Raw genomic sequence first — 13,502 nt, 5'->3', positions numbered from 1 at the left:
CCAGGAAGCTGGCCTTCATCACCGTTACTCAATAGTGTACTGGAAGTTCTACCCAGAATCTTGAGGAAAGAAAGAAAAGGCATCCATGGGTGAATGGAAAAATTAAAACCGTGTCTCTTCACAGAACATAGGTCACATCATCTTATATATAAAACTACCTATAATCAGCAAAGAAATTATTTGAGCTAATCAACTAATTAATAAGCAGTGTTACAGAACAAAACATCAATTCATGAAAATCTATCTTATATGCATACGCTGGCAAAAAATAATCTGAAAAAGAATTTATGAGAACAATTCCATTTTTAATAATGTCAACATCAATATTTAGGAGTATGTTTAATCAAGGTACAAGACTTGTTTTTATGTATGTAAAGTTGTATGTTTGAAATTACTGGAAAGTCAATTACTTTTCAAAACATCATGTCTGTCAACAGCATGCCAGAAAAGCAGAGAAAACATCAAACTTCCATATAGAAGCCAAGCCTTACCCAGATCCAGTTCACCCAAAGTCCACATGTCATTTAGAGGCACTGTGGGAAGGTTATATTAGGAGCCGCCGTGTTCCGTGTTGTGGACGACCTGGATATGGTAGAAACAGTGGGATTTTTGAATTCCAATTTTCCACTTCATTCCACAAAAAAACTATTAGAACTAATAAATCAATTCAGTAAAGTTGCAAAATCAATACACAGAAATCAGTTGCCTTTCTAAACACTAATAATGAACCATCAGAAAGAGAAAGAAAGCAACCCTATTTACAACTGCATCAAAAAGAACAAAATACCTGGGAATAAAGTCAACCAAGGAGGTGAAAGACCTGCACACTGAAAACTTGAAGACATTGATGAAGACATTGAAAGACACACCAATAAATGGAAAGATATCCTGTTCTCATGGAATGGAACAATTAATATTGTTAAAATATCCATGCTACCCGAAGCAGTGGACACAGGGAATGCAATCCCTCCCAAAATTCCACGGTATTTCCCCCCAAAATAGAGCAAATCCTCCTAATATCTGTGGGGAACCACAAAGGACCCCAAATAGCCAAAGAAACCCTGAAAAAAGAGAACGGGCTGGAGGCATCTCCCTCCCTGACGTCACACTCTGCTCAGAAGCTACAGTCACCAAAACAGTGTGGAACTGGCTCAAAACGGGCGCAGGGACCAGAGGAACAGGACAGAGAGACCAGAATTCAACCCACACGGACGGGGTCGGTGAATTTATGACACAGGGACCAAGGGCACACCAAGGAGCACGACACTCCCCACGATAAATGGTGCTGGGAAAACTGGACGCCCCATAACTCACGCTGGCTACCCTGCACACAAACCTGACCCAAACACCCAGCTTTCCACGCCAAGCCCTCCCTCGCTCACACGAAGACGGACCCCCTCAACGGTCAGTCGCCCACAGGAAGCTTCTCCCCACTTTTCCTCACCGTCTCTTCACCTTTTCCTCAGGCATCACCTGGGTCCTCAGGAAACCTAGTTCCCCAGTCAGCGTGGACGCAGCCCCATTTTGTCCTGAAGCCGAAACCCCAGCGAGTCCTAAGGAGACGGAGACCGAGCTCCTCTCAGCAGAGACGCTGAGCCGGGCGTCCTACCCGAAGGCCCCCGCCCCCGCCCCCGCCCCCGCCCCCGCGCCTGAGGCGGCTCAACTCCTCTCAGCTGCCCTCACAATGGAGTTCCATGGAACGAGCATGCGCTGTGGGTCAGAGAGGCGAACTCGGCGCCACCCTGTGGTCAGTGCAGGAAGTGCAGGCCGCGCCTCCCTCACAGGTCACTGGGGGCAGCGTGCCCTACTGACAGGACTGCTGAATCCATTAAACTGGAAATTCAAACGAAAATGGAGTCTCTATCCCAAAAGTTTTCTAAAAGTAGTTAAGGAACAATTAATTGGAAACCATTTGGAAGGAAGTGAATGTAGATGCAAACTTTACAACTTATACCAAATTCACTCAAAGTTATTCAGAGGCAAATTTTATTTTAGTTTATAATTTATGTTTGGCTGCGTTGGGTCTTCGTTGCTGCATGTGGGCTTTCTCTAGTTGCGTCGAGCGGGGCTACTCTTCGTTGCGGTGCACGGGCTTCTCATTGCGGTGGCTTCTCTTGTGAGCGAGCACGGGCTCTAGGCGCGCAGGCTTCAGTAGTTGTGCCGCGCAGGCTTGGTTGCTCTGCGGCATGTGGGATCTTCCCGGACCAGGGCTCGAGCCCGTGTCCCCTGCATTGGCAGGCGGACTCTTAACCACTGCGTCACCAGGGAAGTCCCCACAGACAAACTTTAAATACAAAACTATTCAAGGGGCTCCCCTGGTGGCGCAGTGGTTGAGAATCTGCCTGCTAATGCAGGGGACACGGGTTCGAGCCCTGGTCTGGGAAGATCCCACATGCCGCGGAGCAACCAGGCCCGTGAGCCACAACTCCTGAACCTGCGCGTCTGGAGCCTGTGCTCCGCAACAAGACAGGCCGCGATAGTGAGAGGCCCGCGCACCGCGATGAAGAGTGGCCCCCGCTTGCCACAACTAGAGAAAGCCTTCGCACAGAAACGAAGACCCAACACAGCCAAAAATAAATAAATTATTTAATCAATTAAAAAGAAAAGCTGTCTCTCAAATTTAACTTCCAGAATATATTCAGGAAAAACGCATACGCCCTTTTTGGCCAACCAAAGAAGCGGGCAATGCAAATCAACACTACAAAGAGGTATCACTTCGAGTCAGAAAAAAGGACCATCCTCACAAAGGGTAAAAACCAGATATGCAGGACAAGGAGAGGAGAAAAGGGAGCCTCGTTACGCTGAAGGGGGGAATGTAAATTGCCAACGGCCACTCTGGAGAAGTGTGCTGTGTTTCCTAAAACATCTAAAAAACAGAGCTACAAAGCATAGGGCGCTTCCACTCATGGGCCTATATGTTGGAAAATCCAAAAATCCACCGGACGCAGGCACCCCGTTTACTGCTGCTATGTTTACAACAGCCTCGACTTGGGTACAACTTCATAGTCCTTGGAAGGAAAAAATGGTGAAAGAAAATTTGATACTTAAGCACAACGGAATATTACTCAGCCCTGAAATCAATGAAATGAGGCCAGTTGCAGCAACTCAGGGGGACTTATGTATGGTCATTGAGAGTGAAATCAGTTAGACAGCAAGAGAAACTTATCATATCACTTATAAAGGGAATCTAAAAATCGCCAACCGTGAACTGAATTACAAACAGAACACCATCACACATTTACAAAACACACTTACGGCTGCTTAAGGGGAAAAGTGTGGTGCGGTGATGCATAAACCAGGAGGTTGAAATTGGCACAGATACCGTTCCATACGCCAATAATGTAATCGCCAAGACATACTCATGGTTCAAGGAACTGGACTCAGCACACTCTATTCACAGAAAAAACATATACCTGACTACTAGAAACTAGAAAAGAATTTATTGATGTCTCTCTGTAAGTGACTCAAGTGGATGTACAGCACCAAGAAACACAACATTGCAAATCAGCTCCAGCCCATTATAAAAATTAATTATAAAAAGAGAAAGACAGTGAGAGAGAGAGGAATTCTTACAAAATTCAATCAGGGGCTGTGAGGCAACTGGACTGACCACATCTACACTCACAGCTGAATGGGACGTAAGGCTGGACACCCTAACCCTAAACCCTAACCCTAACCCAACCCTAACCCTACCTTAACCCTAACCCTAACCCCACACTAACCCTAACCCTAAACCTAAACCCTAACCCTAACCCCTAACCCTAACCCAACCCTAAGCCTAACCCTAACCCCTAGCCCTAGCCCTAGCCCTAACCCTGACCCTAACCCCTAACCCTTAACCCCTAACCCCTAACCCTAACCAAGTTCACAAGTAAACTTCTCGCCCACCTGGAGAGAGTGATTTCATTTGAAAGAGTAAAGACACAATCAGCTCAGTAATTGGCCACGGGGGCTGGAGGGGCCAAGGTTAACCTGAGCTGGAGGAACGTGGGTGCCTGCCTGGATGCTCAGAGGCCAAGGGCTGTTCTGAGACCTGCTTGGACACCCGTGCAGATGGAACAAAGGATCCGCCCAGTCCCAAGAGGGCCCCACCGGCCCTCACGAACGCAACACCAGACTTCCCAGGTGGCGCAGTGGTTAAGAATCCACCTGCCAATGCAGGAGACACGGGTTTGAGCCCTGGTCAGGGAAGATCCCACATGCTGTGGAGCAACTAAGCCCGTGCACCACAACTACTGAGCCTGCGCTCTAGAACCCGCGAGCCACAACTGCTGAAGCCCACGCGCTTAGAGCCTGTGCTCTGCAACAAGAGAAGCCACCGCAATGAGAAGCCCCCACTCGCCGCAACTAGAGAAAGCCTCCGGGCAGCAATGCAGACCCAACACAGCCCAAAATTCATTAATTAATTAATTAATTAAGAAAAAAAAAAAAAAGGCAGCACCTGGGGGCTGGCAGACTGATGCACCAAGTCTTACATCACGTCTACTTAGTATCCTGCATGTCAGGGCCATGCTGGACCTGGGGCTGCCCAGACAGAGTGGGGCCTGCATCACCCTTCCCAGGAGGGAGGGTGGAGGGAAACCCTGCATGACCTCTGAGGCCCTAAGAACCCTTGACTAAGGCTGAGCTCAATTTGAAACAGTGGGTGACCAGAGCGGACATTTCATTCATCTATCAATGAGAATCCAGCACTGGAGGAGCAGAAAACAATGGCCTCGCTCAACCTTGACGCTAATCCTGACATGGACCCTAACCCTAAACTCTGATCCTGACCCTAAGCCCTGACCTAACCTTAGCCTAACCCGTACCCTAAACCTGTACCTTACCCTAACCCATGCTCTACCCGTATCCTACCTGTACCCCAATTCTAACCCATACCCTAACACCCACTCTAACACAGAACCCTAACACCCTGAGACCAAAACCATAAACCTTAACCAATAAGCAAAACCATAACCATAACCAAACCATAAAATATAGTCATTAACCATACCCATAAATAACTCATTAACCATAAAACTTAAACCATAACAGCAACCATAAACCATACACAGCCCCAACCCTCACACCAGCCCCAGCCCTAATGCTAACCCTCCAAACCACTTACACCAAGCCAAGTCTAATCAGATTATACAACTACATCTTGAAAAAGAAAACTGGGGAATTCTCTGGTGGCCCAGTGGTTAGGACTCTGTGCTTTCACTGCCAAGGGCTCGGGTTCGATCCCTGACTGGGGAACTAAGATCCCACAAGCCATGGGACGTGGCCAAAATAAATAAATAAGTAAAATGAAATAAAACCACTATTTTAAAAAAGATTTTAAAAATAAAGGAAAAAAACAAGAAAACTACCCCAGTACAACTTATAAATAGGAATGTAAAAATCTATCACACAATAATAGCAACATGAAACCAACAGAACTTTAAATGGATAATGCCATAAGCAAGTATCTCTACACCAGGAATTTCAGGTTGCTCAACATATGAAAAGTAAGCAATGTATTCAACCACAATAATGGTGTGAAGTAAAAACACATAATCATATCAATTAATGCAAAACATCTACAATGAAAATCCAGTGTTATTTCATGAAAAACACTCAAGAAAGCAGGAATAAAAGGAAATTTGTTCAATATGGAAAAGAGTAGTACAAAAAGCCACAGCAAACATCATGCTCAACGTTAAAGACTGAAAGATTTACTCCTGAAATCAGGAACAGGGCCAGGAAGCTGGCCTTCATCACCGTTACTCAATAGTGTACTGGAAGTTCTACCCAGAATCTTGAGGAAAGAAAGAAAAGGCATCCATGGGTGAATGGAAAAATTAAAACCGTGTCTCTTCACAGAACATAGGTCACATCATCTTATATATAAAACTACCTATAATCAGCAAAGAAATTATTTGAGCTAATCAACTAATTAATAAGCAGTGTTACAGAACAAAACATCAATTCATGAAAATCTATCTTATATGCATACGCTGGCAAAAAATAATCTGAAAAAGAATTTATGAGAACAATTCCATTTTTAATAATGTCAACATCAATATTTAGGAGTATGTTTAATCAAGGTACAAGACTTGTTTTTATGTATGTAAAGTTGTATGTTTGAAATTACTGGAAAGTCAATTACTTTTCAAAACATCATGTCTGTCAACAGCATGCCAGAAAAGCAGAGAAAACATCAAACTTCCATATAGAAGCCAAGCCTTACCCAGATCCAGTTCACCCAAAGTCCACATGTCATTTAGAGGCACCGTGGGAAGGTTATATTAGGAGCCGCCGTGTTCCGTGTTGTGGACGACCTGGATATGGTAGAAACAGTGGGATTTTTGAATTCCAATTTTCCACTTCATTCCACAAAAAAACTATTAGAACTAATAAATCAATTCAGTAAAGTTGCAAAATCAATACACAGAAATCAGTTGCCTTTCTAAACACTAATAATGAACCATCAGAAAGAGAAAGAAAGCAACCCTATTTACAACTGCATCAAAAAGAACAAAATACCTGGGAATAAAGTCAACCAAGGAGGTGAAAGACCTGCACACTGAAAACTTGAAGACATTGATGAAGACATTGAAAGACACACCAATAAATGGAAAGATATCCTGTTCTCATGGAATGGAACAATTAATATTGTTAAAATATCCATGCTACCCGAAGCAGTGGACACAGGGAATGCAATCCCTCCCAAAATTCCACGGTATTTCCCCCCAAAATAGAGCAAATCCTCCTAATATCTGTGGGGAACCACAAAGGACCCCAAATAGCCAAAGAAACCCTGAAAAAAGAGAACGGGCTGGAGGCATCTCCCTCCCTGACGTCACACTCTGCTGAGAAGCTACAGTCACCAAAACAGTGTGGAACTGGCTCAAAACGGGCGCAGGGACCAGAGGAACAGGACAGAGAGACCAGAATTCAACCCACACGGACGGGGTCGGTGAATTTATGACACAGGGACCAAGGGCACACCAAGGAGCACGACACTCCCCACGATAAATGGTGCTGGGAAAACTGGACGCCCCATAACTCACGCTGGCTACCCTGCACACAAACCTGACCCAAACAGCCAGCTTTCCACGCCAAGCCCTCCCTCGCTCACACGAAGACGGACCCCCTCAACGGTCAGTCGCCCACAGGAAGCTTCTCCCCACTTTTCCTCACCGTCTCTTCACCTTTTCCTCAGGCATCACCTGGGTCCTCAGGAAACCTAGTTCCCCAGTCAGCGTGGACGCAGCCCCATTTTGTCCTGAAGCCGAAACCCCAGCGAGTCCTAAGGAGACGGAGACCGAGCTCCTCTCAGCAGAGACGCTGAGCCGGGCGTCCTACCCGAAGGCCCCCGCCCCCGCCCCCGCGCCTGAGGCGGCTCAACTCCTCTCAGCTGCCCTCACAATGGAGTTCCATGGAACGAGCATGCGCTGTGGGTCAGAGAGGCGAACTCGGCGCCACCCTGTGGTCAGTGCAGGAAGTGCAGGCCGCGCCTCCCTCACAGGTCACTGGGGGCAGCGTGCCCTACTGACAGGACTGCTGAATCCATTAAACTGGAAATTCAAACGAAAATGGAGTCTCTATCCCAAAAGTTTTCTAAAAGTAGTTAAGGAACAATTAATTGGAAACCATTTGGAAGGAAGTGAATGTAGATGCAAACTTTACAACTTATACCAAATTCACTCAAAGTTATTCAGAGGCAAATTTTATTTTAGTTTATAATTTATGTTTGGCTGCGTTGGGTCTTCGTTGCTGCATGTGGGCTTTCTCTAGTTGCGTCGAGCGGGGCTACTCTTCGTTGCGGTGCACGGGCTTCTCATTGCGGTGGCTTCTCTTGTGAGCGAGCACGGGCTCTAGGCGCGCAGGCTTCAGTAGTTGTGCCGCGCAGGCTTGGTTGCTCTGCGGCATGTGGGATCTTCCCGGACCAGGGCTCGAGCCCGTGTCCCCTGCATTGGCAGGCGGACTCTTAACCACTGCGTCACCAGGGAAGTCCCCACAGACAAACTTTAAATACAAAACTATTCAAGGGGCTCCCCTGGTGGCGCAGTGGTTGAGAATCTGCCTGCTAATGCAGGGGACACGGGTTCGAGCCCTGGTCTGGGAAGATCCCACATGCCGCGGAGCAACCAGGCCCGTGAGCCACAACTCCTGAACCTGCGCGTCTGGAGCCTGTGCTCCGCAACAAGACAGGCCGCGATAGTGAGAGGCCCGCGCACCGCGATGAAGAGTGGCCCCCGCTTGCCACAACTAGAGAAAGCCTTCGCACAGAAACGAAGACCCAACACAGCCAAAAATAAATAAATTTAATCAATTAAAAAGAAAAGCTGTCTCTCAAATTTAACTTCCAGAATATATTCAGGAAAAACGCATACGCCCTTTTTGGCCAACCAAAGAAGCGGGCAATGCAAATCAACACTACAAAGAGGTATCACTTCGAGTCAGAAAAAAGGACCATCCTCACAAAGGGTAAAAACCAGATATGCAGGACAAGGAGAGGAGAAAAGGGAGCCTCGTTACGCTGAAGGGGGGAATGTAAATTGCCAACGGCCACTCTGGAGAAGTGTGCTGTGTTTCCTAAAACATCTAAAAAACAGAGCTACAAAGCATAGGGCGCTTCCACTCATGGGCCTATATGTTGGAAAATCCAAAAATCCACCGGACGCAGGCACCCCGTTTACTGCTGCTATGTTTACAACAGCCTCGACTTGGGTACAACTTCATAGTCCTTGGAAGGAAAAAATGGTGAAAGAAAATTTGATACTTAAGCACAACGGAATATTACTCAGCCCTGAAATCAATGAAATGAGGCCAGTTGCAGCAACTCAGGGGGACTTATGTATGGTCATTGAGAGTGAAATCAGTTAGACAGCAAGAGAAACTTATCATATCACTTATAAAGGGAATCTAAAAATCGCCAACCGTGAACTGAATTACAAACAGAACACCATCACACATTTACAAAACACACTTACGGCTGCTTAAGGGGAAAAGTGTGGTGCGGTGATGCATAAACCAGGAGGTTGAAATTGGCACAGATACCGTTCCATACGCCAATAATGTAATCGCCAAGACATACTCATGGTTCAAGGAACTGGACTCAGCACACTCTATTCACAGAAAAAACATATATCTGACTACTAGAAACTAGAAAAGAATTTATTGATGTCTCTCTGTAAGTGACTCAAGTGGATGTACAGCACCAAGAAACACAACATTGCAAATCAGCTCCAGCCCATTATAAAAATTAATTATAAAAAGAGAAAGACAGTGAGAGAGAGAGGAATTCTTACAAAATTCAATCAGGGGCTGTGAGGCAACTGGACTGACCACATCTACACTCACAGCTGAATGGGACGTAAGGCTGGACACCCTAACCCTAAACCCTAACCCTAACCCAACCCTAACCCTACCTTAACCCTAACCCTAACCCAACACTAACCCTAACCCTGAACCTAAACCCTAACCCTAACCCCTAACCCTAACCCAACCCTAAGCCTAACCCTAACCCCTAGCCCTAGCCCTAGCCCTAACCCTGACCCTAACCCCTAACCCTTAACCCCTAACCCCTAACCCTAACCAAGTTCACAAGTAAACTTCTCGCCCACCTGGAGAGAGTGATTTCATTTGAAAGAGTAAAGACACAATCAGCTCAGTAATTGGCCACGGGGGCTGGAGGGGCCAAGGCTAACCTGAGCTGGAGGAACGTGGGTGCCTGCCTGGATGCTCAGAGGCCAAGGGCTGTTCTGAGACCTGCTTGGACACCCGTGCAGATGGAACAAAGGATCCGCCCAGTCCCAAGAGGGCCCCACCGGCCCTCACGAACGCAACACCAGACTTCCCAGGTGGCGCAGTGGTTAAGAATCCACCTGCCAATGCAGGAGACACGGGTTTGAGCCCTGGTCAGGGAAGATCCCACATGCTGTGGAGCAACTAAGCCCGTGCACCACAACTACTGAGCCTGCGCTCTAGAACCCGCGAGCCCCAACTGCTGAAGCCCACGCGCTTAGAGCCTGTGCTCTGCAACAAGAGAAGCCACCGCAATGAGAAGCCCCCACTCGCCGCAACTAGAGAAAGCCTCCGGGCAGCAATGCAGACCCAACACAGCCCAAAATTCATTAATTAATTAATTAATTAAGAAAAAAAAAAAAGGCAGCACCTGGGGGCTGGCAGACTGATGCACCAAGTCTTACATCACGTCTACTTAGTATCCTGCATGTCAGGGCCATGCTGGACCTGGGGCTGCCCAGACAGAGTGGGGCCTGCATCACCCTTCCCAGGAGGGAGGGTGGAGGGAAACCCTGCATGACCTCTGAGGCCCTAAGAACCCTTGACTAAGGCTGAGCTCAATTTGAAACAGTGGGTGACCAGAGCAGACATTTCATTCATCTATCAATGAGAATCCAGCACTGGAGGAGCAGAAAACAATGGCCTCGCTCAACCTTGACGCTAATCCTGACATGGACCCTAACCCTAAACTCTGATCCTGACCCTAAGCCCTGACCTAACCTTAGCCTAACCCGTACCCTAAACCTGTACCTTACCCTAACCCATGCTCTACCCGTATCCTACCTGTACCCCAATTCTAACCCATACCCTAACACCCACTCTAACACAGAACCCTAACACCCTGAGACCAAAACCATAAACCTTAACCAATAAGCAAAACCATAACCATAACCAAACCATAAAATATAGTCATTAACCATACCCATAAATAACTCATTAACCATAAAACTTAAACCATAACAGCAACCATAAACCATACACAGCCCCAACCCTCACACCAGCCCCAGCCCTAATGCTAACCCTCCAAACCACTTACACCAAGCCAAGTCTAATCAGATTATACAACTACATCTTGAAAAAGAAAACTGGGGAATTCTCTGGTGGCCCAGTGGTTAGGACTCTGTGCTTTCACTGCCAAGGGCTCGGGTTCGATCCCTGACTGGGGAACTAAGATCCCACAAGCCATGGGACGTGGCCAAAATAAATAAATAAGTAAAATGAAATAAAACCACTATTTTAAAAAAGATTTTAAAAATAAAGGAAAAAAACAAGAAAACTACCCCAGTACAACTTATAAATAGGAATGTAAAAATCTATCACACAATAATAGCAACATGAAACCAACAGAACTTTAAATGGATAATGCCATAAGCAAGTATCTCTACACCAGGAATTTCAGGTTGCTCAACATATGAAAAGTAAGCAATGTATTCAACCACAATAATGGTGTGAAGTAAAAACACATAATCATATCAATTAATGCAAAACATCTACAATGAAAATCCAGTGTTATTTCATGAAAAACACTCAAGAAAGCAGGAATAAAAGGAAATTTGTTCAATATGGAAAAGAGTAGTACAAAAAGCCACAGCAAACATCATGCTCAACGTTAAAGACTGAAAGATTTACTCCTGAAATCAGGAACAGGGCCAGGAAGCTGGCCTTCATCACCGTTACTCAATAGTGTACTGGAAGTTCTACCCAGAATCTTGAGGAAAGAAAGAAAAGGCATCCATGGGTGAATGGAAAAATTAAAACCGTGTCTCTTCACAGAACATAGGTCACATCATCTTATATATAAAACTACCTATAATCAGCAAAGAAATTATTTGAGCTAATCAACTAATTAATAAGCAGTGTTACAGAACAAAACATCAATTCATGAAAATCTATCTTATATGCATACGCTGGCAAAAAATAATCTGAAAAAGAATTTATGAGAACAATTCCATTTTTAATAATGTCAACATCAATATTTAGGAGTATGTTTAATCAAGGTACAAGACTTGTTTTTATGTATGTAAAGTTGTATGTTTGAAATTACTGGAAAGTCAATTACTTTTCAAAACATCATGTCTGTCAACAGCATGCCAGAAAAGCAGAGAAAACATCAAACTTCCATATAGAAGCCAAGCCCTACCCAGATCCAGTTCACCCAAAGTCCACATGTCATTTAGAGGCACTGTGGGAAGGTTATATTAGGAGCCGCCGTGTTCCGTGTTGTGGACGACCTGGATATGGTAGAAACAGTGGGATTTTTGAATTCCAATTTTCCACTTCATTCCACAAAAAAACTATTAGAACTAATAAATCAATTCAGTAAAGTTGCAAAATCAATACACAGAAATCAGTTGCCTTTCTAAACACTAATAATGAACCATCAGAAAGAGAAAGAAAGCAACCCTATTTACAACTGCATCAAAAAGAACAAAATACCTGGGAATAAAGTCAACCAAGGAGGTGAAAGACCTGCACACTGAAAACTTTAAGACATTGATGAAGACATTGAAAGACACACCAATAAATGGAAAGATATCCTGTTCTCATGAAATGGAACAATTAATATTGTTAAAATATCCATGCTACCCGAAGCAGTGGACACAGGGAATGCAATCCCTCCCAAAATTCCATGGTATTTCCCCCCAAAATAGAGCAAATCCTCCTAATATCTGTGGGGAACCACAAAGGACCCCAAATAGCCAAAGAAACCCTGAAAAAAGAGAACGGGCTGGAGGCATCTCCCTCCCTGACGTCACACTCTGCTCAGAAGCTACAGTCACCAAAACAGTGTGGAACTGGCTCAAAACGGGCGCAGGGACCAGAGGAACAGGACAGAGAGACCAGAATTCAACCCACACGGACGGGGTCGGTGAATTTATGACACAGGGACCAAGGGCACACCAAGGAGCACGACACTCCCCACGATAAATGGTGCTGGGAAAACTGGACGCCCCATAACTCACGCTGGCTACCCTGCACACAAACCTGACCAAACACCCAGCTTTCCACGCCAAGCCCTCCCTCGCTCACACGAAGACGGACCCCCTCAACGGTCAGTCGCCCACAGGAAGCTTCTCCCCACTTTTCCTCACCGTCTCTTCACCTTTTCCTCAGGCATCACCTGGGTCCTCAGGAAACCTAGTTCCCTAGTCAGCGTGGACGCAGCCCCATTTTGTCCTGAAGCCGAAACCCCAGCGAGTCCTGAGGAGACGGAGACCGAGCTCCTCTCAGCAGAGACGCTGAGCCGGGCGTCCTACCCGAAGGCCCCCGCCCCCGCCCCCGCGCCTGAGGCGGCTCAACTCCTCTCAGCTGCCCTCACAATGGAGTTCCATGGAACGAGCATGCGCTGTGGGTCAGAGAGGCGAACTCGGCGCCACCCTGTGGTCAGTGCAGAAAGTGCAGGCCGCGCCTCCCTCACAGGTCACTGGAGGCAGCGTGCCCTACTGACAGGACTGCTGAATCCATTAAACTGGAAATTCAAACGAAAATGGAGTCTCTATCCCAAAAGTTTTCTAAAAGTAGTTAAGGAACAATTAATTGGAAACCATTTGGAAGGAAGTGAATGTAGATGCAAACTTTACAACTTATACCAAATTCACTCAAAGTTATTCAGAGGCAAATTTTATTTTAGTTTATAATTTATGTTTGGCTGCGTTGGGTCTTCGTTGCTGCATGTGGGCTTTCTCTAGTTGCGTCGAGCGGGGCTACTCTTCGTTGCGGTGCACGGG

Source organism: Balaenoptera ricei (genome assembly GCF_028023285.1).
Source record: "Balaenoptera ricei isolate mBalRic1 chromosome 2 unlocalized genomic scaffold, mBalRic1.hap2 SUPER_2_unloc_1, whole genome shotgun sequence".
Classification (NCBI taxonomy): domain Eukaryota; kingdom Metazoa; phylum Chordata; class Mammalia; order Artiodactyla; family Balaenopteridae; genus Balaenoptera; species Balaenoptera ricei.
Note: the sequence above shows the minus strand (reverse complement) of the source record.